Source organism: Dermacentor andersoni, chromosome 4 (assembly GCF_023375885.2).
Source record: "Dermacentor andersoni chromosome 4, qqDerAnde1_hic_scaffold, whole genome shotgun sequence".
Taxonomy (NCBI): Eukaryota; Metazoa; Arthropoda; class Arachnida; order Ixodida; family Ixodidae; genus Dermacentor; species Dermacentor andersoni.
This window is the reverse complement of record NC_092817.1, coordinates 928,102-953,690: the sequence shown is the minus strand read 5'-3', so window position 1 is coordinate 953,690 and position 25,589 is coordinate 928,102. Positions and strand designations below refer to the sequence as shown.

Here is a 25,589-nt window from a genome sequence, read left to right as displayed (position 1 = left end):
GCGTGATCCCGGTTTCACTGACCGACCAGGCGGCTCGATGGTTCCGACTGACCGGACACCGATGCCGCACAGTAGAGGAGTTCCGCGCGAACTTCCGCGAAGAATTTCTTCCGGCCAATTACGAGTGGCGTTTGAGGAGAGAGCTGGAGCTTCGTACCCAGCATCCGGACGAGTCCCTGCTGGAATATGTTCGAGCGATGGACGAACTGCATCGTCTCGCGAACCCTCTCGCCACCGATGAAGAGAAAGTTGAGCGCGTCACACGGCAAGCGCACCCCACTTTCGCGGCCTATTTCAGAGGGCGCAAATTTAGAGACCTAGACGAACTCGCCGCCGAGGCGAAGCGCATCCAGGGAGACATTCTCGCGGCGCGAGCATACCGCCCGCCTCCACCCGCGGCGCTGTCACTCGAGCCTCGCTGCGCGTGGAACGGCGGCGCGATCACTTCCCACTCGTCTAGAGTCGGCTCGTCGGCATCGTTCGCGGAGGAGCAGGTCCAGCGTAGTTGGGAGTTATCAGACCGCGCTTTGGACCCGTACGCCTACGCGCTGAGAACAGCACCGACTAATGCCGCACTCAGCGCGCCGCGACAGGAACGAGAGGCCGATGCGAGACTGGAGGAGCGGCACACGCCGAACGCAGTTCAAGGAAGCTACGGCGGGCCGGAGTGGAGCGACGGCCGCCCAGGCCACCGAGGCTTCAGCGGCCGCTGCTACCAATGCGGCCGACCAGGGCACATCGCCCGTGACTGCGGCCGCACGCCGGGCCGAGGCCGAGCACGTGGCTCGGGAAACGGGCGAGGCCGCCGGTGATCCACCTTGGGTCCCGTGCGGCGATATCGAACATAGCCGGTGGTATCGAATTACTTGCGCCTTCGGCTTGTCGCGTAGGAGGTGTTGCGGACTCGCAGGCGCCGTTCATCGAGCTAACGATAGCCCGAAAGAAATTCGCTGCATTATTGGATACCGGAGCAAGCGCTTCATTATTTGGTGACGAGGTGTTGCATCATCTCCGCGAGAACAACATCCGCTTGAGAGATAATGGCACCACCTTCCGACTTGCTTCCGGCACAGCGCAATCTAGCGGTGCAGCTAGGCTAGTGATCCGTTGGGAGAAACGCGTGAGGCGACAACGCCTCGTACATCTCCCGGGTTTATCAGTGCCTGTTATTTTGGGTCGAGACTTTCTCGTCAAGTCGGGCATTGTAATAGACATCGGCAACGGAGGTTACCGAGAGAACGGAACGGGTGCTTTAAAGCTTTTCGCAAAAGCGCCCGTGGCAGCGGAGACACGCCAGTCTCCGGGCGCGGCGCGAGCGGGCCACACCCAGCCACAGCCAAGCGAGCGAACAGTAATCGGCGCAGGCGAGGAGAGCGACACGGTGGCACAACAGTGCGCCACTGTTCTGCGAGGAGTAACGCACCCGCTTTTGTCAGAGGCCAATATGCCGGAGAGAGAACGGGCACGACTGTCGTCGCTGTTGTACGAATACGACGCGATTTTCACTGACCGTCCGGGCCGCACTACGCTAGTCAGACACAGGATATACACGGGTGACGCGGCACCATGGAAATGTAATCCTCGGCCGATTAGCTTGACTAAGCGGAAAGCACTTGATAGCGCCTTAGACGAACTCATCGACACAGGCGTGGTGGAAAGGTCGAACAGCCCATGGGGCTTCCCGGTAGTTCTAGTCCCGAAGAAGGACGATACCTATCGCCTTTGTGTAGACTACCGCAGGCTGAATGAGGTTACGAAGAAGGATGCGTACCCTCTACCCTCCATTTCCTCATTAGTGTCTAACCTAGGCGGGGCGAAGTACTTTACGACGCTCGACGCTAGTCGTGGATACTTTCAGGTCGAAATGGACGAGCGTGACAAAGAGAAAACGGCTTTCACTTGTCACCGGGGGCTCTTTCAATTTAAGAGAATGTCTTTTGGTTTGGTCGGAGCTCCCGCTACATATCAAAGGTTGATGGACCGAGTGCTAGGAGACGCGAAGTGGCAACATGCCCTCGCATATCTGGACGACATAGTGGTTTATTCGAAAACATTCGAGGAGCACTTGCGCCACTTGAGAGACGTCCTAGACAGGCTGAGGTCCGCGGGTATCACGTTGAACCCGAACAAAGCTCAGATAGCTGCGAGTAGAATAGCGCTGTTGGGATTCACGCTGGACAACGGCCGCATCCTGCCGAGTGAGGATAAGCTCGAGGCTATACTGAGGTACCCGTCGCCGAAAGATATCGGCGAACTAAGGCGCTTTCTGGGATTGGTGAACTTTTATCGCCAATTCATTCCAGACTGCGCGGCAGTGCAAGCGCCTTTGACGAAGCTCTTGAGGAAAGACGAACGGTGGACTTGGGGCCAAGAGCAGGAGGCGGCACTGCGTGGCCTCACGAAGGTGCTCGCTGACACGGCCGAATTGCAGCTGCCCGATTTGAATAGGGAGTTTGTGATTCAAACAGACGCAAGCGACCTAGGCTTAGGGGCAATTTTGCTTCAGGAGCACGGAGGCACTCACCGACCGGTTGCGTTCGCGAGTCGTTCGTTGACGCCGGCCGAAAGGAACTATTCGGTGACAGAGAAGGAGTGCCTCGCGATAGTTTTCGCTCTGCGAAAGTTCGACTATTACGTCGATGGAGTGGCATTCAAGATTGAGACTGACCACATGGCTCTCACTTGGTTGAGGCGCTTGAGCGAGCCGAGTGGCCGCCTGGCGCGTTGGGCACTGCTGCTGCAGCGTTACGACTTCACCGTGCGCTACCGCAAAGGAAAAAGCAATGCCGCAGCTGACGCACTTTCGCGAGCGCCAGTCCGAGGCGATGGAGAGGCCCAAGTAAGGGACGCGGAACAACCGTCGATCCTGGGCGAGAGCGTGAACCACGTAGATGTTGTCGGTTCCGCAGGAGTCGTCTTCAGCAGAGAGGAGCTGTTCGAGGCTCAGCAGAAGGACCCGTTTTGTCGAAAAGTGCTCGACGAGCTCCGGGAGCAGGGTGGCGCGGCCGCCGCACACATGGAGGCAGCTGGTATTGCTGTCGGTGCTAAGCGCTCGGGATCAGCTGGTAATGCTGTGAGTGCGCTGGATTCTTATCTGCTGAATTACGACGGCCTTCTGCTGAGGTATATTCCCACCGAGGACGACACAAGTGAGCCGTTTAAGGTGGTGATACCGCGCGCGTTGCGAGGAGCACTGCTACGCTACTTTCACGACTCGTGTATCGCTGGGCACGCGAGCGGCCCCAAGACTTACGTTAAGTTGTGTCGCCTCGCTACCTGGCCAGGCATGAAACGGGACGTGATGCGCTACGCCCGCTCATGTCATGTGTGCCAAAGCGTGAAGCCCCGAGGTGGACAACCGCCCGGCCTCATGCAGCCTATCGACAGCCAGACTCCCTGGCAAATCGCGGCGTGTGACGTCATGGGACCGTATCCCACCACACCGAGCAGGAACAAATTCTTGCTTGTAGTCACAGATCACTTCAGTAAATGGGTCGAACTTTTCCCCTTGCGAAAACTGACGGCACGAGTGATCATGGATAAGTTGATAGAGGTTTTCACTAGATTTGGCTTTCCGGAGCAGTTGATAACGGACAATGCGTCCTACTTCACCGCGAAGGTTTTCGTCGACTCGTGCGCTGCACTTGGCATTAAGCACAAGAAAACGACAACTTACCATGCTCAGTCGAACCCCACTGAACGGGTCAATCGCAACATTAAGCACATGCTTGTCGCGTTCTCTGAAAGACATAAGGACTGGGATACCTACCTTCCAGAGATCGGGTTTGCATTGCGATCGACAGTGAACCGCTCGAATGGGTACGCGCCTTCTTCTCTCAACCTGGGGAGAGAGCTGCCGAATCCGATGGATAGAGTTCTCGCGGATCGCAGCGGAATGTCGGTCGCGCCGGCAGCACGAGCTGAATACGCGACGCACCTACGTGACAAGCTGACGGAAGCTTTACACAAAGCACGCCGTAATCTTCGCACTGCTAGGGCGCAACAGAAGGCGCAGTACGACCGCTCGCATCGGAACGTCCGCTACGAAGTGGGCGATCTGGTGCTTCGACGCCAGCACGTTCTCAGCGATTCTAGCAAACAGTTCGCTGCCTCGCTGGCGCCGAAGTGGACAGGGCCGTATCAAGTGCGAGAGAAGGTTTCCTCGCTTGTTTACCGGCTCGAGAGCATGAAAGGGAAGCCGATCGGCGGGCCGGTACACGTATGCGACCTGAAACGCTACGTGCCGCGTGATGAGCAGTGGGATGAAGATCAGACCCTCCCTCAACCGCGGTCGGTGAGTGAGAGCAGCCAGAATCGAACGGCGAGCCCACAGCCGCGCTACAACTTGCGTAGCAGGCGGAAGTGATCCGACGGCTATATTTGCGTAGCCCGATGACTGCGAGGACTATTCGTAAGTCCGGGCCGTGCTGGCACCTTGTTAGTTCCTGCCGGGAAGCGAACGTCTAGCGACAGCAGAGCGCAGAGTATTGACGACGAGCCGTCGTTCCAGTCTTCAAGCAACCACACAGACTACGACGGGGATGTGGCGTGAACGATTCAACGTGTTTGCATGCGGTGTGTGCATTGACTAAAGACTTGCGAGGGCCAGTGCGGTGTGCTGTGAGCCGATGATGCGGACGACCATTCCCTTTGTAACGGGCGTTGACGGTGTTCCCGGATCCGGCCAGTCATGCTGCTTATCACAATTTCGTTCCGTGCAGTGGACTAATCCAATTTTCTGAAGCAGGAAACAAGACACGGCCGTGCGAACTGCCTGCAGTACTCGCGGGTACAACTGACGCACCGGCAGCGCTACGCTGTCCTTGCAGCCGCATGAACCACTACCCGGCGCCCAGCAAGCGACCGCCCGGCTTGTGCAGCCGACACCTGGGGCGCGGCACGGAGAGTCGCCTTCGAGCCGGGACTACGATCCGCCTCGCAAGCCCGAGCAGTGCCGCTGACTGGACACCTTCGAGTCGGCATCAAGTATCTGCCACCTGAGGGCTACAGCAACGCAAGCCCGACGCTCAAAGCCGGCGTGTGCAACGCTGCCTTGATCGTCAACCTTGGCGGGAACTTTAGCAAACGGGCGCCCGAACCCTTCGGGCGTACCTAGGTGCCAGCATCAACGTACGGGGGGCTTCTTAAGGGGAGGAGGATGTGGGGAGCACACGCGCCCATCTTCCCCCGCGCCGTCGCGTCGAGAGCCGGCATAGACGGGGGAGAGGCACACTATGCCCTCTCCCGATTCTCCCTCGCTCTCGCGACGCGCACGCGCCCTTCCTCCGCGACTCGCGGGCAGGCAGCTGACGGGCGAGGAGGACATTCCCCTCGCCCAGCTAAAAAGGGACAAAACAGCGCGACCGGGGGAGACGCTCTCTTTCTGACCCATAACCTGCCGGACTGGAGTACCTGCTGCTACCCGTGAGTGACCACGTTGCCTGACTATCCCGGGCAACGAGGCCAGACTATTTATTACTATTACGGAGAGGACGTCCCTCTGCGAGTGTTCGCTATTGCTAATAGCAATAAACGTTGTTACCGTTGACACCGCTGGTTGCCTTATTCGTCCGAACCCGGCGTAGCCGCGTTTCCCGCGCTACGGGTTGGGAGTACCACGAAGCGACTGCGTGGGGCTAGATCCGGAGCTCGCCTTCAGCCCTAGCCGCACGCAGAGTGGAACCCCCACATGCTATAGCCACAGTGGCAGGTGAATAAATTGAAGAAAAATATTTTTGTCTATAGATATTTTTTCTTCCCTGTATGTAAGTAAAATTTAGAATAAGTTTATCATTGCAAAAAAGCAGTTTGTGGTCCTTTATTCAATAAACCACATATTGTGTATAGTTGAAATGCAGAAATTCATTCTAAAATTCTCGGGTGAAATGTCCTTGCAAGTAGCATGGTATTTTATTACTTATAAAGAGTAATCACAGCGGATATCATTATATGTGTTTACACACTAATATATGTGATCACAAACTTATTAGAAACTTATTAGAAACATGTAAGGCATGAATGTTTCTGCACACTTGATCAGCTGTGAACGTGCAAGAACTGCTTGTACTTAAAAGATTCAAAGTTTCACAGGAAAGGATGTAGCTGGCTGACTTCACTGCAGAGTTTTGATTTACTTTTCTTTAACGTGTCGTTTTCTACTGTTTTATCCCCACAAGAACAGGCTGTTTGCCTGCTTTTCGCATTGTTGCACGAGTTTTACATGATGGTGCAGGAGGGTACATTGTCACTGTTCCACTATAGCAAGCGAATAATTTACTTAATTTACCAGCTTTAGAGTTAATTACCTTTCAAAGCAAATGTTAATGCAGGTGCAGTAAGGATACAAAGTCCGCAACATAGTCAATGTTTATTGGTTTCTGTGCAAGGAAAAAAAATTATCATGAGAAGAGGTGCAACTTATCGCGCATGTAATATTCGAAAACAAATTAACGATGCTATTTATTTACGCCACAGATTTAATGCTATTGTAGAAAATTCATTACCATAGCCTACACTTTCGCTCTGTCAACTTTAATAAGTGAGGTAAGATAACCTTTCAAGATGCATAAGAAAATTCACGCTTGGAAACCGACAATGCAACTGAACGGTACTGCGTTCAGCCTAACGTTGAAACTTCAGGTACTTTGCTGTCTTGTCATTTGATCTTGCCAAAGTTGAAATTATTCAAGCTGCTCCGTAAGCGCGATTTTTACATGCTACTCAACAAAAGAAAATTGTGACCACCTCGTCGTGTGACCACCTAACCTAACCTAACCTAACCTAGTCAAACCTAGTACTGACAACTCGCAAAGACGTATGAAGTAAACGTGAAAATGCACTTCATTTGCTGTGTAGCATGTCAACAAACGCATAGAAATCGGAAAAAGGAATCTGCAGTACAAGCTTTTTTATTCTCCCTTCGTGTACGTACCAAATTCGGCAATCCACTTCTCCGTGCATTGCACTTGTGCGAGACGCCATTTTCCAAACCAAACCAGCGAAATAGCTCCATGATAGCTCTCCGCACAATTTCGACGGAAAATCGCAGCGATCACTGCGACGGTGCGACCAAACGGTTGGACGCAGCCGAAAATAAGGGGGTCGGCACCGCGACTGCGATTTTCGTCGCAATTGATGGAAATCACACTTCCGGTGCGACGAAAATTACATCATGTGAAACAGGCTTAACCAGGCCAACTGTGGACCGAACATCGGACACAGCGACGTCGAGTCTACGACACACCGGCGGGCCCAACGACATGTCGTCAGAAGCAGCGATGACGACGTGACGTGGCCACGTTGACAGATTTGATGTAAATATTTTCAACTTCCCAATACGTCGTGTGCGAGGACTTAAGACAATATTGTTACGTAGGAAAACGCCGACGAAAAGCTATATACAAGTATATTTACAAGGCAATATGCTGCACTTGGCCAAGAAGCAACAGCCCGCGCTAGCCTCTAATCGTGTTCGTCGTCTTCATCCTGCTCGCCTCTTTGTCATCGCAAATACTGTTCCGTAGCACTACCCCCGGCGGCAAAAGCGCCATCCCGGAGCGACTAAACGCTGTACTGGGAAGCAGTGTAGTAGGCCTTGAGCCTACTGACGTGCACAACATCACTAGATGCCAGAGTAGAGGACGAGGTTGAACCCACAGGAGCAATTTCGTATGTCACGGGCGTCACTGGCGCAGCACGCGGTAGGGCCCTGTGTATCGCGAAAGGAGCTTCTCTGAAAGTACGACATGACGAGAGGGCGACCACAGGAGCACAAGCGCACCAGGCGAAAACTGTACGTCATGGTGGTGGGCGTTGTACTGATGCTGCTGAGTGGTTTGCGAGGCCGTCAGTCAAGTATGGGCAAGCTGGCGTGCATGGTCGGCGAGGGCGATGGCGTCACGCGCATACTCGCTTGTTGAGATCACAGCAGGAGGAAGTGCTGTGTCTAGGGGCTGTTAGGAATGGCCGGACGGGGTGGCAACGTGCCAGCTTTCAGCCCGCTGCACGTGTTCCTATCCAACCGGACGGGGCGCCCTTCAGAGAACTGCGAATAAACCGGCAGCCACGTTGCGTGGGGTCAGCTCAGGAATGTGGTACTCGGCTGCGCCACCCGGGACAAAGCAGAGTTCTACGAAGCCCTCTGACGTCGGCTCCGGACCTTTACACCTGTGTGTGTGTGCAACACGAGTATGTGGGCCCACCTCCTCCAAAAGGGCGGGTCATCTTCGGTGACGTCGAACGATGACTGGACGGACGTTTCCGTACGCTTGGAATCAAGGGGGGACCAAATGCTTATAAGCAGCGGTTGCCAGCTGCTAGAGCGTGCTCGTCGTCGAGAACTGAGTGCTCGTTGTCATGCTAGAAATGTACTAGTGAGCTGTGTGCTCGTAAGCTGTTTGCTGTATGTTAGTCTTGCGGGCTCCATATGGGAGTCACGCTAGACTTTTGATGTATGTCTTATATAAAATGTTAATATGTAAATAAATCCTGTTCACCGAGTTCCTCTCTACGACCTTCAACTCCTTCAAATGGTGGCAGCGGCAATGTCGTCCGACGACTCCTACATCTGGATTTCAGCGGTGGGATCGTCCGACAACTCTAATAGGGCAAGGTCGGTTCGCGACCGTACAATAGATAAAATGTAGAAAATCCGGCGGTGTCGTGCCGGGAAGAATTGTACGCAAATGTGACGTAAGGAAGGGCAATATTCCAGTCGTGGTGGTCCTTGAAAACGTACTTGGACAGCATATCGGTAAGAGTACGGTTTAACCACTCTGTCAGGCCATTGGTTTGAGGTAGTCAGCTTGTGTTGAATGGAGTAGGAACGCACAATGTCGGTGATAACTTTCGAAAGAAAGTTGCAACCACGGTTAGTAAGCAGCTGTCGCGGGGCGCCATGAAGTAAGGTAATGTCACGCAAGAGAAAGTCCGCGGCATCAGTGGTGCAATTGGTAGGGAGAGCCCGCGTGATAGCGTATGAGGTGGCGTAGTCAGTTGCGACGGCGACCCATTTGTTCCCAGAGGATGACGTGGGAAAGGGACCGAGCAGGTCTAATCCAACATGAAAGAACGGTTCTACAGGGACGGTGATCAGCTGGAGATGACCGGCAGGTAGCACCTGAAGTGTTTTCCGATGCTGGTAGGGATCACAAGCAGCAACATAGCGTCGGACGGAGCAAGCGAGACCAGGCCAATAGAAGTGGCGGTGGATGCGGTCATACATGCGGGTTACGCCAAGATGTCCTGCAGTGGGTGCGTCATGCATCTCAAAGAGCACAGTCTGTCGTAGATGTTTTGGCACGACAAGAAGTAGATCAGAGCCGTCAGGGAGGAAGTTCCTTCGGCACAGAATGCCGCCCTGGAGGACATATCGGCGAACAGATGCATCGGTAGATGTAGAGCGCAGACGCTCAATGAGTACTCGCAGCGATAGGTCTCGGTACTGCTCATCAGTGATGTTAGCGATGTTAGCGAAGGCAGACACAGAGAAAATGCCGTTGGTGGTACTACTGTTTGCGTCTTCAGGCTCGTCTACAGGGTAGCGAAACAGGCAGTCAGCGTCCTTGTGTAGTCGGCCAGATTTATAGGTTACAGTATACGAATATTCTTGGAGGCGTAAGGCCCAGCGACCAAGTCTTCCTGCAGGATCTTTCAGTGAGCATAGCCAGCAAAGCGCGTGATGGTCTGTGACAACGGAAAAGGGTCGGCCATATAAGTATGGGCGGAATTTCGCAACCGCCCGAACTAGGGCCAGACACTCACGCTCAGTGCTGGAATAGTTGCGCTCCGCGGGTGAGAGGAGCCTGCTGGCGTAAGCGATAACACGGTCGTGGCCATGCTGGCGTTGTGCCAGTACTGCGCCAATTCCGTGACCGCTGGCATCAGTACGGACTTCGGTAGGCGCAGAAGGATCGAAATGGGCCAGAACGGGAGGCGTTGTGAGAATGTCGATTAGATGTGAGAATGCAGAGGCCTCGTTATCGCCCCACTGGAAAGGGGCGTCTTTTTTCAAAAGCTTGGTTATTGGTCGTGCTATGGCGGCGAAATTTCTCGCGAAACGGCGGAAGTACGAACAAAGGCCGATGAAGCTGCGCACATCCTTGACACACTTCAGAACAGGGAAGTGCGCAACAGCATGGATCTTGCCTGGGTCCGGTTGCACTCCGCTCACGTCAACGAGATGTCCAAGGACGCTAATCTGGCGACGGCCGAATTGACACTTCGATGCATCGAGTTGCAGACCGGCTCGACGAAAAACGTCCAGGACTGCTGAGAGGCACTCGAGGTGCATAGCGAACGTTGGGTAGAATACTATAATGTCGTCCAAGTAGCACAGGCACGTGGACCATTTGAAACCGTGAAGAAGGGAGTCCATCATGCGTTCAAAAGTGGCAGGAGCGTTACATAGACCGAATGGCATCACTTTGAATTGATAAAGACCATCGGGTGTTACAAAGGCAGTCTTCTCACGTTCGAGATCATCCACGGCAATCTGGCTGTAGCCAGAGCGAAGGTCAATAAAGGAGAAATAGCAAGCACCGTGGAGGCAGTCAAGGGCATCATCAATCCAAGGTAGGGGATACACGTCCTTTTTGGTAACCCTGTTTAGGTGCCGATAATCCATGCAAAAGCGCCATGAGCCATCCTTCTTTTTGACCAGTACAACAGGTGACGCCCATGGACTACATGACGGTTCAATAATCTTCTTGGCAAGCATTTTGCGAACTTCGGCATGAATAACTTGACGCTCAGCCGATGAGACTCGATACGGGTGGCAATGAATAGGAGGGGCATCGCCGGTATTAATGCGATGTTTAACAGCTATAGTTTGGGCCAAAGGACGATCGTTAAAGTAAAATATATCGTGGTAGGAAAACAGAACGCGGTAGAGCACACGCGCGTGCTCGGATGGCACGTCGGGCGCAATCATTTTCTGTACGTTGGCGATGGTACAAGTTGCTGACTGCGATGGTACAGGAGGATCGGCTGAATTGTCGTCTACTGCAATAGATGCTACTGAGTGATCCTCGAATGAGCAAAGTTGGGCCAGAGACATCCCGCGTGGCAGCACTTGTGTCGTCAAGCCAAAATTGACCACTGGCAGGCAGACGCAATTCGCCGTAATAGATAAAACTGTATGAGGCACTGTGATCCCGTGTGTAAGGAGGACGTCTTGCATAGGAGCCGCGATGTAGTGACCATCGGGCACTGGTGAGGATGACACTAAGTCAACGTAAGTCAGTGCCGAAGGTGGCAAACGAACGAAGTCGAAAGGGAAAAACATGGTACAAATATTAAAAAAAGTCTGTACAACAACACAAACTTATTGTACCACCTTTTTATTTTCAAAAGTGGTTCAAATTTCTAAGTATAGGTAGTTAACCACAGTGGCAATCACTCCTGTCAAAACAGAACGATGGGTAACTTCCACAATTTGTGAAGTGCGCTGGCAGCATCGCTCTCCCTTCTCAGCATTGCTTGAGGAAGGACTCTTATTTGGAAGTAACCGCTGCAGGTTGTGGGATTCTCACCTGTGCTCTTGGGACAAAGGAACGACAACACAGTAGTGCAAACAATCACAAGGGCATTTATTAGACCTTTCATAGACTAATGCCTGCTAGCCGAGTTGGTATCCACAAAAACATGCCGATGACCGCGCAACAAATCGCAGAGGTCTGACTCACCACGACCGGATAACGGGCAAATATGTTCGCCCCATGCTGGACACCAACGCCTGGTCGTTCGCGCGTATGGTCACGTGAACGGTGGCGCGTTTGAATGATCGTGTTTGTCCATTCCGGGGTAGGCTTTGCGAGACGGTCTCGCAGAAGCATGGATCAGCACACGTGCAGAACGTCCACGCCGCTTGGCGACCCGGAGCCAAAGAGGAAGAGCCTTCTCCTTTCTGCGCCCAAGTAACCCCGCTGTTAGGTTGCGTTAGCAGAGCCACACTCGCGCCATTTCTCGCAATGCGCTCCAACCATACCGACTGCCACGGGCACCAGGCCACGTGGCAAAGCCGGATTACAGAAGACAAGAGCTATGTGGGAAAACAACATATCAGGGGACGCGTGAAAGTCTCGCATCCCCACAAGGTTTAAACACTGCCAAGGGTGAGCTTTCCGTTGCGAGATAAAAAAACTGGGTCCTTAAAAATTGGTTGTCGGTCCCTCTAAGCTAGTACACTGGAACATAAAGCTGTGAGTTTTAGAAATACCAGTAAAAGCCCACTTCTCCGGTAGTATTGTCCAATTTCAAATGAAAATGCTATTGCAATAACCGTATGAATATACATTGCTCCTACGGGATGTTGGCCGGGAAAAGGAAAAATAATATATTACCCCGCAAAACGTATTATGCAGAATCATATGAATGAGATTCCACTGTAGAAAGTAGGCTGTGAAAAATGTAATATTCATTTATACCTCTAAATAGTGTGTCAAGCGTTTGGTGAGCTGCCAGTCGGAAATCTTCTCTCTCTCTCTCACGGCAGTTTGAGGTTCACAACCATGGTTTTGCATCGCGTCCAGCTACTGCACGAATGCTCATGGCAATCCTTTAGCTTGTGCAAACCCAATAAGCAACTTGATCAACGTCAGCACACATTGCGTGAACATCAGGCTCAGGATCAAAGACAGGCCATTGTCAATATCGTTGTCACTGCTGCTGTTGTCGTTGCACAACGTTGCTGTCTGTCGTGACGATTACCTCGTCTGAGATCTCTTAGCAGAACGAGACAGCACTATCTGCATTCAGAAACTCCAAAACCAAAGTAGTGATGTGTTCCCAGAGCTCAGTAATGTCAGCGGCTTCCAGTGTTGGTTTTATTATCCTGAGGGGCTTTGCCCTGGTGCATGAAGCCCGCCTTTTCCGTTAATCAGCATGGCCACTGACTCCAGCCTTCACGATTGCAACGCTTCCGGTTTTCAGGATCATCAATATCGTCAACTGCATGAGTCCATCCTTCTTTGAGTCTTGCAAATTTTGCAGCTTTGTCTCAAGCAATACATCATCTGCAAACTGGGCTGTCCGCTGTTTCGGGACTGTTTCTGTTGCACATTTCTGCACTCACTGAGAGAGAGAGAAAGATTGTAGAAAAGGCTGGCAGCCACCATGCCGCTTCGCTTTTCATCTCTTGTTTTTTTTTCTTTCTCTCTTTTCTCTGGATGCATACGGAGCACAATCGTGGAAGACACAGACGCAAGGCAGCTGGTGCCATCTTGTGGCGCACTGCACCAACTCTCGATACTCTCCATGGGTTTAGCAATGGTTGCACAGTCAGCACCACCGTGGGCAGTACGCGCTGCACAGTAATAGTGGCAGAAACGAACTTGCACAGCTGAGATAGAAATATTTCTGTGTTGCGAACCGATGATTCCAGGAGGCGAGCTTCAACGCAAACACGCTTTCCTACATTTGCCCCGTCTGGCCTCCACAGGCGAAATTCTTTTCCTGCGTTTTCCCATGCTGGACCTCCAGGATTGTATGATGCATACGTCACGAGCCCCACCTTCATTTTTTTCCGTCCTCACTTTTTTGCGGTGCAGCGCGCTTCCGCTGACGGTGCGTCACGTGCGAGCTGTTCGATTGTCTCATTTCAGGCAGCACACAATTTTGCGTGCTGTGCACGAGGACACCTGACTAGTGATATAAGTCCGTGCTACACGAATACTGAGGCAGACACAAGTGCATCACAGAGCATGATCCTGTGCTGGAACACAGGAGAAAATGACATAGTTTCGATGTCTGGGCGTGCGACTGCACAATATGGGAACAAGCACACGAAACAGAAGTACATCTCTCTTGCTGTGGTGCAAAGTAAAACAAAAACATGCAGACATTCGGTTTGTGTGTTTTATTAATTCTCTAAGCTTTAATTAGTCTATTCTAGCAACATATTACACAAATAATAGATGTCGACTTGAGTAATTCTTGAAGCCACGTGTCACCACGAGTAAACTCACAGCGCGAACATGTGTACGTAGGCACACTAGCACATGTACGTCATCCTCCAGCTTGGAGCGTGGCGGCCACGAAGGAAAGGAAAAATGGCATTCGGTCTGAAATTTCAGATCTATCCGCGGTTCATAGTGATGTAATACTTTGCAGACACTATCGTTATCACGCATTGTATGCTCTGGGCTTGTCAGCTCAGAATGGCCAGACCTGGTGAGGGGCCCTTTAAGTTGACTCATCATTATAGCCAATATATATTGTTATATGTGGTGTCGTAATAAGTGGACTGTGCTGTACTTAAGTTCTTTTTCTCAGGTACCCCAACTGCATCCTTGCCTTATAATCGTATCAATACAATAAATTCCAAAGCCACTCTTAAACTTTGTTGGCTGTGGCTAAGATTTGAAATTGGTGACAGTCAATAGTTCTCTGGTGGTCAGAGACCTATATAATTGCTGAAATGAAAAAGCACTTCTTAGCTCGGTGGTCACTTTTGATCACACTGGTGTGAATATTTAAGTGTAATAGAAATGGCATTATTGCTTTCAGCTTATTGCTTCCGAGGTTCCACAATGGGATTTTGTTTGTATCTAGTTGTGGCATAACTTACAGCACACGTATACCTTCTCTTCAGTCTTTTTGGGCAGCTCAGTAGCATCATTGAGCTTTTACACAAAATAAATTTATGCTGTTTGCCTGTAATTGTTCTTACGTTTTGTGCATGAACATAAACCAGCTCAAACTGGTATGATCCTTTGTCTTTTAACTGAAACACAATGAAAAACTTTTGGTTTAGCACTTTGCATAAGTGAGGCTTCATACATTTTTATGTGTGCTGATCAAATAGCAGAGTATGCACAGAAAAAATTTTGAGTGGAATTCATTGCTACAAAGCACATAAAAAAGTTGTCCAATGAGGCTAATCTTCAAGCTTCTTTTTCAAAAACCAAGTTTGTCGGATTTTTTTGTGTGTTACAGGCCTATGTAATAAATTGAGTGTATTTCTATCTAAAATATGAAGTAACGTATTTCCTGGTGTAGAGCATCTTTGTAGAAGACACGCACACTAATTTTCACGACATTCAAAGTAAGAAATTGGTATATAAGACGCACCTATTTTAGCTCAGTCGACATGGTTAAATCTGACTATGCTTGCTTGTACACTCATTGCAAAATGTTTTACTCTCCCATTTCAGGGCACTAAATTTCTGTAAACACCGTTTTTTTACGAGCTGCAGGTTTTAATTGACAGATGTCTGTCACCACAGCATAACAATGAACAATTTTGGTACCTTTTTGTTATTTATGGCGTTAGTCTAATGTCTTCTTTAAGAAAATAAATATGCTATAACAGTAGTACTATAGTACGCATCACCTCCTCCAATCAATAAAGAGGCACCCATATCACGGAATGGCAGCCTTTACTGCACGCTACTGCAGCCAGGTGCCTATACGGCGAGCCCTCTGAGCTGTCACCACAGTTTCTCCACTGTTAAAGTAAGATTCAATTTGTTTCAGAATGCTCATGTAGTTTCTTGTACTCGTGAACAAAGACGTGCATATCAGTCGTGACAGCGCACTTTGCTTTATGAATATATAAGGCACCGTTGTATTGACCCTTTTCGCGGCGATCCCGTGGGTGCTGCCGAGTTTGATCACGTTGTGATGCGTCCATTGCTTGCCTCAACTGCTTCCATTGCCTCTGCATTTACTATGGGTGTGTATGATGCCGGTACGGCTTAGCAAAACTTTGTTTCAGGAGATATTGTAGACGGTGACTGGGTGGACAACACAGAGCTTTGGCCACAGCTTCAGAGAACATGCAAAAGTGCTTTGGAAGCTGATTAAGCTGTGTCCAAATGGCATGAGCAGTGTACATGGTGCTTGTTTTAAAAGTGAGGCTAAACATGTATTCCAAGCTATCCAAACTTTCCGCTCATGAATTGAATCAGGATTGGTGTGTTTTCATTGTTCTTTATTTGGCAAATACTTTGAAGCAGCAGCTTGTCACATTCCTGACTCAGTAAATTTCCTTGGTGCGGTCACTATCTGATTATTCCTGCCTACTCGCTAGCGGGTGGGCACAGTTCCAATAGATTTGTTCTTGCTGCACACAAGGCTTGAAACGTAGCCGTTTTGAACATTATAATACCTTGTAGCAAGGATGTGTTATCACAAGTAACTCGCTTACTCTTGTGGACCGTCACGAAACATCCAGCTTTGACCATACGTGCGCTATCAGTGTAGTCCGTAATTTATTGTGCGTATATGATGCACATATATTCAAGTGTGCGCCCATTCACACAGTAACACATTGGGGATAGAGTGGGCGTAAGATTCCGTGCCAGTTGGGGTAGATGTGTGCAGATACTGTGCACGAAATCTACTATGACAGGAAGCGGCGCTACTGCCTTTGTCATTGTTTAACGAGTGGTACTCACTCTTGCCAACGTCCTGGGCCTGAAGCACTTTCTTTGAAGGTCAGCGACACAACGCTGGCAGATGACCAAATTTCTGTGTCATCGGAGAAAGCCGTACATCTCGAAGGGCCAGTAACACGTAGACAGTTGCAGCAATGGTCTGTTACCTTGGGTACACAGATTCATTCCATTCCTTAATATGCCAGTCACTATTTTTGCAGCCATCTACTGCACACGTCTTCAATCCACATGATTGTATCCGACATGATTGGAGCACAGTGCGTTAGTGAAAACTCGGTTGCATTTCTGATGGCACAGAAGCAAGGTGGTAGTAGTAATGGTTTCGTATTCGTGTGCGGGCTGTCGCTGAGGCGACATGTGGCATGCCGTCAGAAGCACTATATCGTTTCTCTAGAAGAAACTGCTCCATGAAAAAGGTTAATAAGATGTACCGACGAAAATTTTGGGGAAATAATTTGTTTTGTACACTGAAAAATATGGTAATGTTTAACAATTATGAAACCGAAACTTTCATTACATTTAGTTACTCTTTCAGAATCTTGCATTTGTATACTCCACATTTTTCTTCTTGCTTGAAATGCCGAAACAGACATAGTGGGAAAATAAGCTTGATTCTGATGTATGGAGTTGTTTTGCTTTCTTATATAAAAATGCATATACACTGTCTGTTATTGGATAGCGTATGCTGAGCAGTTAAGAGTGGGCGACAAACAATGGCAACAGTTGTCTTCCCTGGTTGTAAGGGAAATGTTCAAAAGAAGGAATTACTTGTAAATTTATTCAATATATGGCTTTAGGACACTTTTTAGCATTCATAGTTTGTCTTGCCACTATAAACCAATTGCCAGTGTTAGCATTTCTCAAGCTGCCTGATGGTTTCCTGCCAGTAGCGCTTGTACTACATTGTTGGCACGAGTATATTTGTTTAAAAGTTTATTTTTGTGGTGTGTGCAGGAGAGCAAGATGGTGGCATTGTTTAGGCATCTGTGATCAAAGCTGCAATGAAACCTGGAAGGACTCTACCAGTGTGTGTGACCCTGTGCCTCACCGACAAGGTTTTGGTGGTGTGGACAAAAACAAGCTTCGTCTTTGCGTTCAAATGTGATCAGCAGCATTTTGGATTTTGCCTGTGGCTTCCTTCTTTGTAGGGCTGAGCTGGACTTTGTTTTCTGTTTCTAAGCACATCTTTGTTAAATTTAAGACATATTCAAGGAAATTGAGCAAAGTTGGCATTGTCAACGTGTGGAAAAAAAGTTTTGATGGTTGTATAGCAGTTTCATTGTGTATATAGTAGAGCAAAAGGTGCAGCTTCATTTTTCAATATTGCTTGTTGGATAGTTGGAGGGTTATCATTGTGTGAAAGTATATGTGCTTGTCATCACTGGCAACAGCCTGGTGCTTTCATTTGGCCTCGCTTTATCAAAGGAAAAGTTTCATGTTTATTTGAGAATGAGTATTCTATTGATAGCTATGTTAAACTATGCAATGAAGGGTGAAATGATTGACCACTTTGTTGTTGTGAGAGAAGCTGTTTATATTGTTTCATGTGGTGTTTTTCAAAATATGTTTTCTCATTTTTAGTGACCCGATTCTGCGAGAAATTGGCAAGATTCTGGCACATTCCTTACTGTAGCTCACAATGTGGTAGTGTATTAACGTGAACATAATGAAAGCATTTATAAATATGCCTAATTAGCATACTTGTATCGAGCTGAACCAATCGTGGTCCTTGAGATATGTGAGTGCAAGCACTTCCTTCATTTTAGCACAGTGCAACTCAGATGGGCCCCCTGACCGTTGAAAACAGGCAAGCACAGTGACGATCGTAAGTGTTGCACCATAAATGTAGCTGAAATGAGAGAACAACAGCAGCTCTCTCTTCTCGGCATGCCAGTGACGTGACATGTCACGAACCTGCGGTGCACAAATAAGCCAGCAGTACCGAAACTTGTCATAGAGCACTCTCTCTGTACGAAGGAAAACACATGGTCAGTATGGGAAAAGGCAATGGGTAGTTCGCATCTCGTCTAGTGCTAACCTCTTGTGCTGGAATAGTGCACGGATGGCACTTGATAAAAATGAGCTCACATCCTGCACCTTGGAATCTTTTTCTGCATGTATCATCCAGTGACCTTTCTCATTTTATATTTTGTGCAAAAGTATATAATACTGCAATGCCTAAAGGTTGTTGTACAAAGTATGTCAAATTTATGAATACAATTGTTGCTATATTGAGGGTTGGATGAAACTTTTTTGGTGGGGAAAGAGCCAGACCAGAGTTTTTCTTGCTGCAACCCTCTTCACTGAGGTCTGTAATGATGTTTCTATAACAACACGAGATGGGTGATGAGATGGGTGTGGCAGTGCTACTGGTCTCATCACTTGGATGCCATACAAAAACAAGCTTAGACAGAGTGGTCACAGGCTACTTATGTGATGAACAGCAAGTTACCCTCCCCGTTCCACTTTTTATTTTGTCCATCTAAACACCTGCTAGGGCCCTAGCAATGGTACCTGTTCTTTATGAGAAAGATCCACTTAAAAGTGTTTATTGAAAGCCACTGTAGACAGGAGTGGAACAAGGAGCATTTTTGACTCACATTCCATGCAGCCAAAGTGCAATGTGGGTCTGCAGACATTGGCTTTATGGGGAAATAAGTTGGCTCAAGTAGGAGCTAATTTTTCAGAACTGGAGTGGTGTAAATAGATTTCATGGAACAGACATATGAGAACAGTTACGGTGCAGTGACAGGATAGCCTCAAAGTGAGAAACACTGGCAGTACAGCAATAATTACAAAGTATGGAATAAGCATCTCAATTTTGTACAGCTTAATGGAATGTCATTTCTTGGATCCCAAGTAGAATATGCATACGTAAAAGCTAGTTTATTATGATTGTATTGGAATGCTTTGTGACATGTAATTAAACATACAGTGCAGGGATACAAGACAGAAAAGAGTAAAAACACAGTGCAGTATGTCTGCTCCTGTCCCTCTTGTGTGTCTGTGTGGTACATTTAAGGATGCTAAAAAGATTGAGCTAATGAAAGTCAATGATATTCAACCTGAGGAATGACAATAGAATCTGCTTTCCTAATTTTCGAATAGTGCTCAGCCAGCAGGGCTCAGGTTAAGATATCTCCCAGTTGTTTAGCATGCCACAAATGCTGAAAATACCTCTAATGTGTGTAAAATGTGTTCATTTGTTTACAGTGGGCCAAGGTAGAGTGTCACCAAATATGCTCGATCATTCCTAGATTAGATGATAGTCAGAACATTGCTCACTGAGTTCAATGGTGCTTTCCAAAATAATTCAGATACTTGTGATCATCCACAATGTTCAGCAGCAGCTGCTGCTCGTGATGCAGGGGTGACGCTGCAGTGCGCATTTGGAATTGAACATATTTCCACAGCATGAGCACAGACCCGTTGTAACTTGCTGTTCAACTTGGATGGACCATTCCGGCTCTTTTTTTTTTTCATTAGTCAAGAAAAGTGCAGTAGCAATTTACCAAAGGAGGCTTCTTACATACGGCATGCATATGCTATGCACTTATAGTCATGGTGGCTAGATCTCTTTAGACCGTCTGAGTTTAGATGGCCCAGTTCTGTTGAGGTCATGCCACAACCACGGTACAAACAGGCAGAGTGCAACTTCAACTATGAAAAACATGTAGTGGCCTCAAGGGTGGGGCAGGGCGGTAGAAGAGAAAGTAGAGTCTAAAACCTTTTGTCGCAAGAGAGTGTCGAAGGAATGCCCTTGCCACACACATTCCATATTTCTGGAAAAAAGAAAGTGTCGCGCAAGAGTACAGAGCTTTTCATCCAACCCTCATATGTGTTTTGAGAGCCCACATGCGGTCGAACTTTATTATAACGAAGTTGGACTGGCCACAAAAATACCTTCATTATGTCCAATATTCAATATGTCCAACATATCCAAATAAGTACAGTGATGTCTTCTTTGATGGCAGGAACATGAATTAGTACCAGCGCTGTGCTATGCTTGTGTTGCACTGCAGGTGCCTGCTGGAAGTAAAATGCAGCTACTACATGCTGCACTTGCAATTTTGAAAAGAAAAGCGCTTTAGTGGCCAGCACAGGTTCTACATTTATCAGAGAGCCAAGGTATGTGTATAATTTGGCTAGAATAGTAGTAGAGAAATATCCTAAGAAGTAAAGAACTAAAGCACTGTAAAGACAATTGAACCTGCCTAGCAACATGGGAAGTGTCCGCCAGAGAACCACCATCCTGAGTTAGACTTTAGTGTACTGGTATTGTCTGTGCCTTTGGCTCGGAAAGTGTGGGTTCGATTCCCACTGTAAGTGTATCTTTTTCTTTATATTCTAGCGTTAAGGGAACATTACAAATAGCCCATTTCACCACACTCATAAGTTAGTAACAACCCTAGCCTAGCTGTGGCAGCGCTTGTTTTTACCGCTGACAGCTACAAGTAAATCTTGTAGGTGTAATGTAGAGATAATTGTAAACGTATGTGTTAGATATTTACATGTTGTTAGGCTATTATCAAACCGGAATAATACCGGCAACAGCTACTTTGCAAACTGCATGTACGCTTGCGAAGGCATCCGTCTTGCCACTTCATGTGGCGAACGTCGGCGAACATTGCGCATTGTGCCAGCATACGAAGTTCGTCTTTAATGTTTGATAATGAGAAAAACTGTGCTTGAAAGATATACGGGAACACAGTCTATTTAAATCAACCGGAAGTAGACTATAATTGAGTCACTGCATGAGGGAGGTGGGACATAGCTATGGCCGCCCGGTGTAAAAGTCAGGGAATGCCGTGGGAATGACGGATCCTGCATTTTCAATTTCATTATAGATTACTCCATTGAATTAAAAAGTAATCAACAAAATTTTAGATCTACTTCTTTACATTCAATAATTTGTTATATTGGGCTGCTAAACACGAGGTTGTGGGATCGAATTCCGGCCACGGTGGCCGCATCTCGATGGGGGCAAAATTCAAAAACACCCGCGGTACTTAGATTTAGGTGCACATTAAAGAACCCAAGGTGGCCCAAATTTCCGGAATGCCAAACTACGGCGTGCCTCATAATCAGATTGTGGTTTTGGCACATAAAACACCATAATTTTTTTGATAATTTGTTATATCTATGTTCGTTATATAGAGGTTCGACTGTAGATGGCTGAAATGAAGTAATCAGACCAGACATTCACCAACGGTTTGTGCCTAATTAGTGTAGTGTTTGCCAAAAAAGTTAATATCGTAAATTGTGTTTTCTGATGCTATTTCTCAATGCCAGTTAGACGTGATCTTTTGTTGCTGAAAATTGTGGAACATCATTTTTGAAGTAATTGTCTGAGTGCTATCATATTTATCAAGTCTCAGGGAAAACTTTTTTTTGTATTCACACTGCTTTTAAAGTGTTGCTTCAAGTGTCGAGGTTTCTCTAGGTTTTTGTGTGTTGTTTAATATGCTAACATTTTATTATAGAGACATTTAACTTGTGTTAAGAGCCTCATAGAGCTACAGGAGAAGTGTGTAATGGAAAGGCGAGTATTTTAGGGGTAAAGCCTGTTTCACATGCAAGCGAAAATGCTCGCGAATCCTGTCGCCGCGCCGCAGAAATCAGGTTCGAGCGGCGGCGGCGGCACTAGCGGCGGGAGCGGCGAGGTTCGGACAAGTTGGAATTTCATCGCAGCGGCAGAGCGGCAGCACCGCTTCTGAACGGCCCACCTCGACACGTGACCAGCGGAGTACCAGTGCTGGAAAGCCTGCGCATAGGACAATGTTTATTTACTTGCTATTCGTGGTACAGGCAACATGCCAAGATAGCTTTTCAACTAATTGTTGATTGCTAAGCGCAGGATATGTATTTATAAAATAAAAATTTGAGAGGCAGGGACAAAGCAATGCTTATGTTGGTAGTCGCAAACTAACGAAACTGGCGGAAAGTCCCGTGTTTTTTGCCAGCAACATTGCTATTCGCAGCGGCGGAAAACGCGCGGTGGCAATGCATGTGAAACGAAGCCTCACGAAAAGCTTCGCAGCGCCGCGCCGCTGTTCGCTCCATTCGCTGAATCGCTTGCATGTGAAACAGGCTTAAGACATTTGTGGTGCATTGTAGAAGTATGCATATCACTTCCTCATTTAGTGCTAGAAGTGACAGTCACACGTGCAATCAGCATTGCTATCTAGGGTGCATGTAATTTCTTGGCAGCAAGTGTTCTCAGAATTTACTAGTTGGCCTCATTTTGGTGTCATCATTTGTTGCTTTGGATTTTAATGCAAAGCAGCTACACATTCTCCTCAGACAGCACTTCTTTGTAACAGTTATGCATTTTCAATGTTGTTCAGGGTATTGCACTGTCGTGCACTAAAAACTGGCATTATATTGTCATAGCGTTTGTACCGTCTTCCCAGCAAATGTTTTTTTGGCAATTATCCTGCATAAAAGCAATTGCATTTAAATTTTATCTTTTTGATGGTTTTTAGAAGGCTGTATAATGAAATTAACTTTTAACAGTTAAGTATGTTTGTTGCTAACCCTACCTACACCTTTGGAGATTTTGGTATGTGAAGTCTGAGAGAATTGGCCACTCAGGTGTCCAATAGAATTCAAAGCTGTGCCCTTGGAAAGGTTGAGGAGACTGCTCACACACAACTTTGTGCCTGCTTTCAGAGATGTGCTGTTATAGTGCACACACAAATTAATCCAATATTGGTGGCATAGTAAATGTGACAGACCAAACCTTCAGGCTGGGATTTGTTCCTGAGTTCCGTCTTTCTGTGCTTATGCAATTTCAGATAATACAGCTTTTTCATCTTTTAAATCTGACTGCGCACACAATGTAACACACTCAACCTTTATTTGACCATATGGGGTATCCTTTACAGCGAAGCTGTTAGCCTCTAGTTGGTTGGGATTTTTCATGGTGTGCTCACCCAAAAACGAATGGCAGCTGGAAGGCTTTGTGCTTGGGTTTCCGTGTGATAGAATTACGTTTTCTCGTATACTCGAATTACAATCTGATGATATCATGTCTGCAGGTTGTGTGTAAGTCTTACTTTATGAATATTTTTATGCATTTTACTTTGAGATATTCAGTTACTTCAATAACGCACTTCAGCTAGGCAGAGGGCCTACAGAAATGAGAATGTATGCTGTGCTAATGGTACTACCACCTAGCGGTCATTCGAACCTCAAACGGCAGCTGGAAACGGGCTTTGTCTTTCAGTTCCCGCATAACAAATGTATGTTTTCTAGTATATTCAAATAACAATCCAAAGTTATCATGGCTGTAGCTTGTGTGTAAGTCGTTCTGATGCAGTTTACTTTTAAACATTAATTTAGTTCAATAAGGCACTTGTGCTCGGCAAATGGCCTGGAAGAATTCGGATGTATGCTACACTTCCTCAGCGTGATGTACATTGCTTGTGGTGGTGCTTGTGTAGCATCGTCCAACGTCAGTTGAGGTGGTGGCGCTTGCCTAACATCCACACCAGCTTCGCTGTACATTCACTTTCACAAGGTGGAACGGAGGCGGATTTTTTTTTTTTTTTCTTTAGACTGTATACAGATTTTTGAAAAAACACCTGTGGCAGACAGCATAATGGTAGTCCTTGAGCTGGATTACTCAACAGGACGGTCATTACATGCATGAGAAATTAAGATGCATATTTAACTAATTAAGAAAATATCTATAAGGTTTAACAAATTTTTTGTAAAACATGTTTCATCACACAAATTGTAGCTGACGAGTTTGCAAGGCATATCCAATTAGAATGAATTCTGAAGATGACAAGGGTTTCGAGATACGTGCCATCAAACTGCCATTATACATGTACGATTGTTCTAGTTACACTTCCAACAAAAGCCATTTTATGTAGTGAAGCATGAAAGTAACTGAAATAGCCATGTATTTCGCCGCCCGCTGTGGTAATGAGTATCTCCGAACTCAGGTCATCCTGAAAATTCTTTTCCATTGAACACGCCATGGGAACTCGCTGGCTACAATTTGTAAATTGCAATATGTGCCATATGGTAAATAATTAAAGAGGTAATTTGTGAATTTTTTTTCTTGATTACACATTTCAGTTTCACATGTTAGGAGTATCCACCTTTTCAAGTAATCCAGTTCAAGTACTGGAATTGTGATATCTGCCACAGGTAATTTTAAAAGTTCTGTATAAATAAAAACGCAAATAAACACCCAGTAGGTAGATTTCCTTTTCTCATTCTTGTTAGAGAAAGCTACATGAGCAGGCTTCTGTGGTTTGACAGAAACAACAAAACTGTTGATGTTGCAAAGATGGCTCATTTGAAAATTCTTTTAGTGATGCTAGGTGTCTAGTTTCTTGTATATGTTGCCATAAAAATGAACATTTGCTTAATGCAGAGTACGGTCACTTTTGATTGTAAATATGCTTTTTCTAGTCGATTATTACGCATTGGAAAAAAAAATCATGCTGGGGAACATTTTGATGGTGCCTCAAGAGCCAAGTCTGCTGTTGACTGTCTTTTCTTGAGAAATGGAGCTTCCCCATGCTGTTCCAAGCACAGTTGCCGGTGACGTCATTTTACATGTGTAGTTATTGGCTACCTCATAAGGACAGTAGCGTGCACCCATAACTTTTCACAGTGTTTCAGGTTGCTCATCAACATTGCCAGTCAAAGAACAACCAAATAGCAGCAGTAACACGTATGGTTTCCCTGGCCAAATGCCCAACCAGAGATCACTAAAATACCAGTGTATATATGGCCAACTTCAGTCAACAGATGTGTACTGTATTGCAAGCTTCTGCTTTGCGTTCCCAATGTTAATTTACGCCTTGTGCAATAAAAGACTAATTAAAGATGATTGTACATTTGCTCTGTTTGATTCTAAAAGTTTGAGTGACATTTCACAGCTGTTATGCATGCTAAAAAGCACCCCCTTCCCCCTCTTTTTTTTTGCTAGTGCACTTGTAAAATGACGTTTGAGTTGTCCTGGGTTTGAAAGGTTGTACCACGACATGAGAAATTGGCCCATGGCTATTGTGGCAGTGGAATTTGCTACAACAGCTGTTACTAGCCCTGCAATGTCTTTACGTTGAATTACATTACAACATTAAATGTTGATTGTAAATATGCTGTTTCTCATAATACATGTTTCTCATGATGGACAAATACCGATGAGATTCTGTGCACAATAAGACGCAT

The 25,589-nt window shown here is 47.2% G+C and overlaps 1 protein-coding gene across 2 annotated transcripts in view; it reads left to right on the top strand.

Moving 5' to 3' along the window:
* The window catches only part of Hip14 (palmitoyltransferase Hip14), a 139,729-nt gene extending 114,481 nt beyond the window's left edge, over positions 1-25,248 (top strand). Inside the window, exon 15 of one of the 2 annotated variants that reach the window (XM_050182741.2) lies at positions 17,352-25,248. The gene's annotated coding sequence lies outside the window, so the exon portion shown is untranslated. Of the gene's footprint in view, positions 1-4,747; positions 5,551-17,351 lie in introns of those variants that run through there. The other variant, XM_055073304.1, reaches the window with a different exon arrangement.
* The last annotated feature ends 341 nt before the right edge of the window (positions 25,249-25,589 follow it).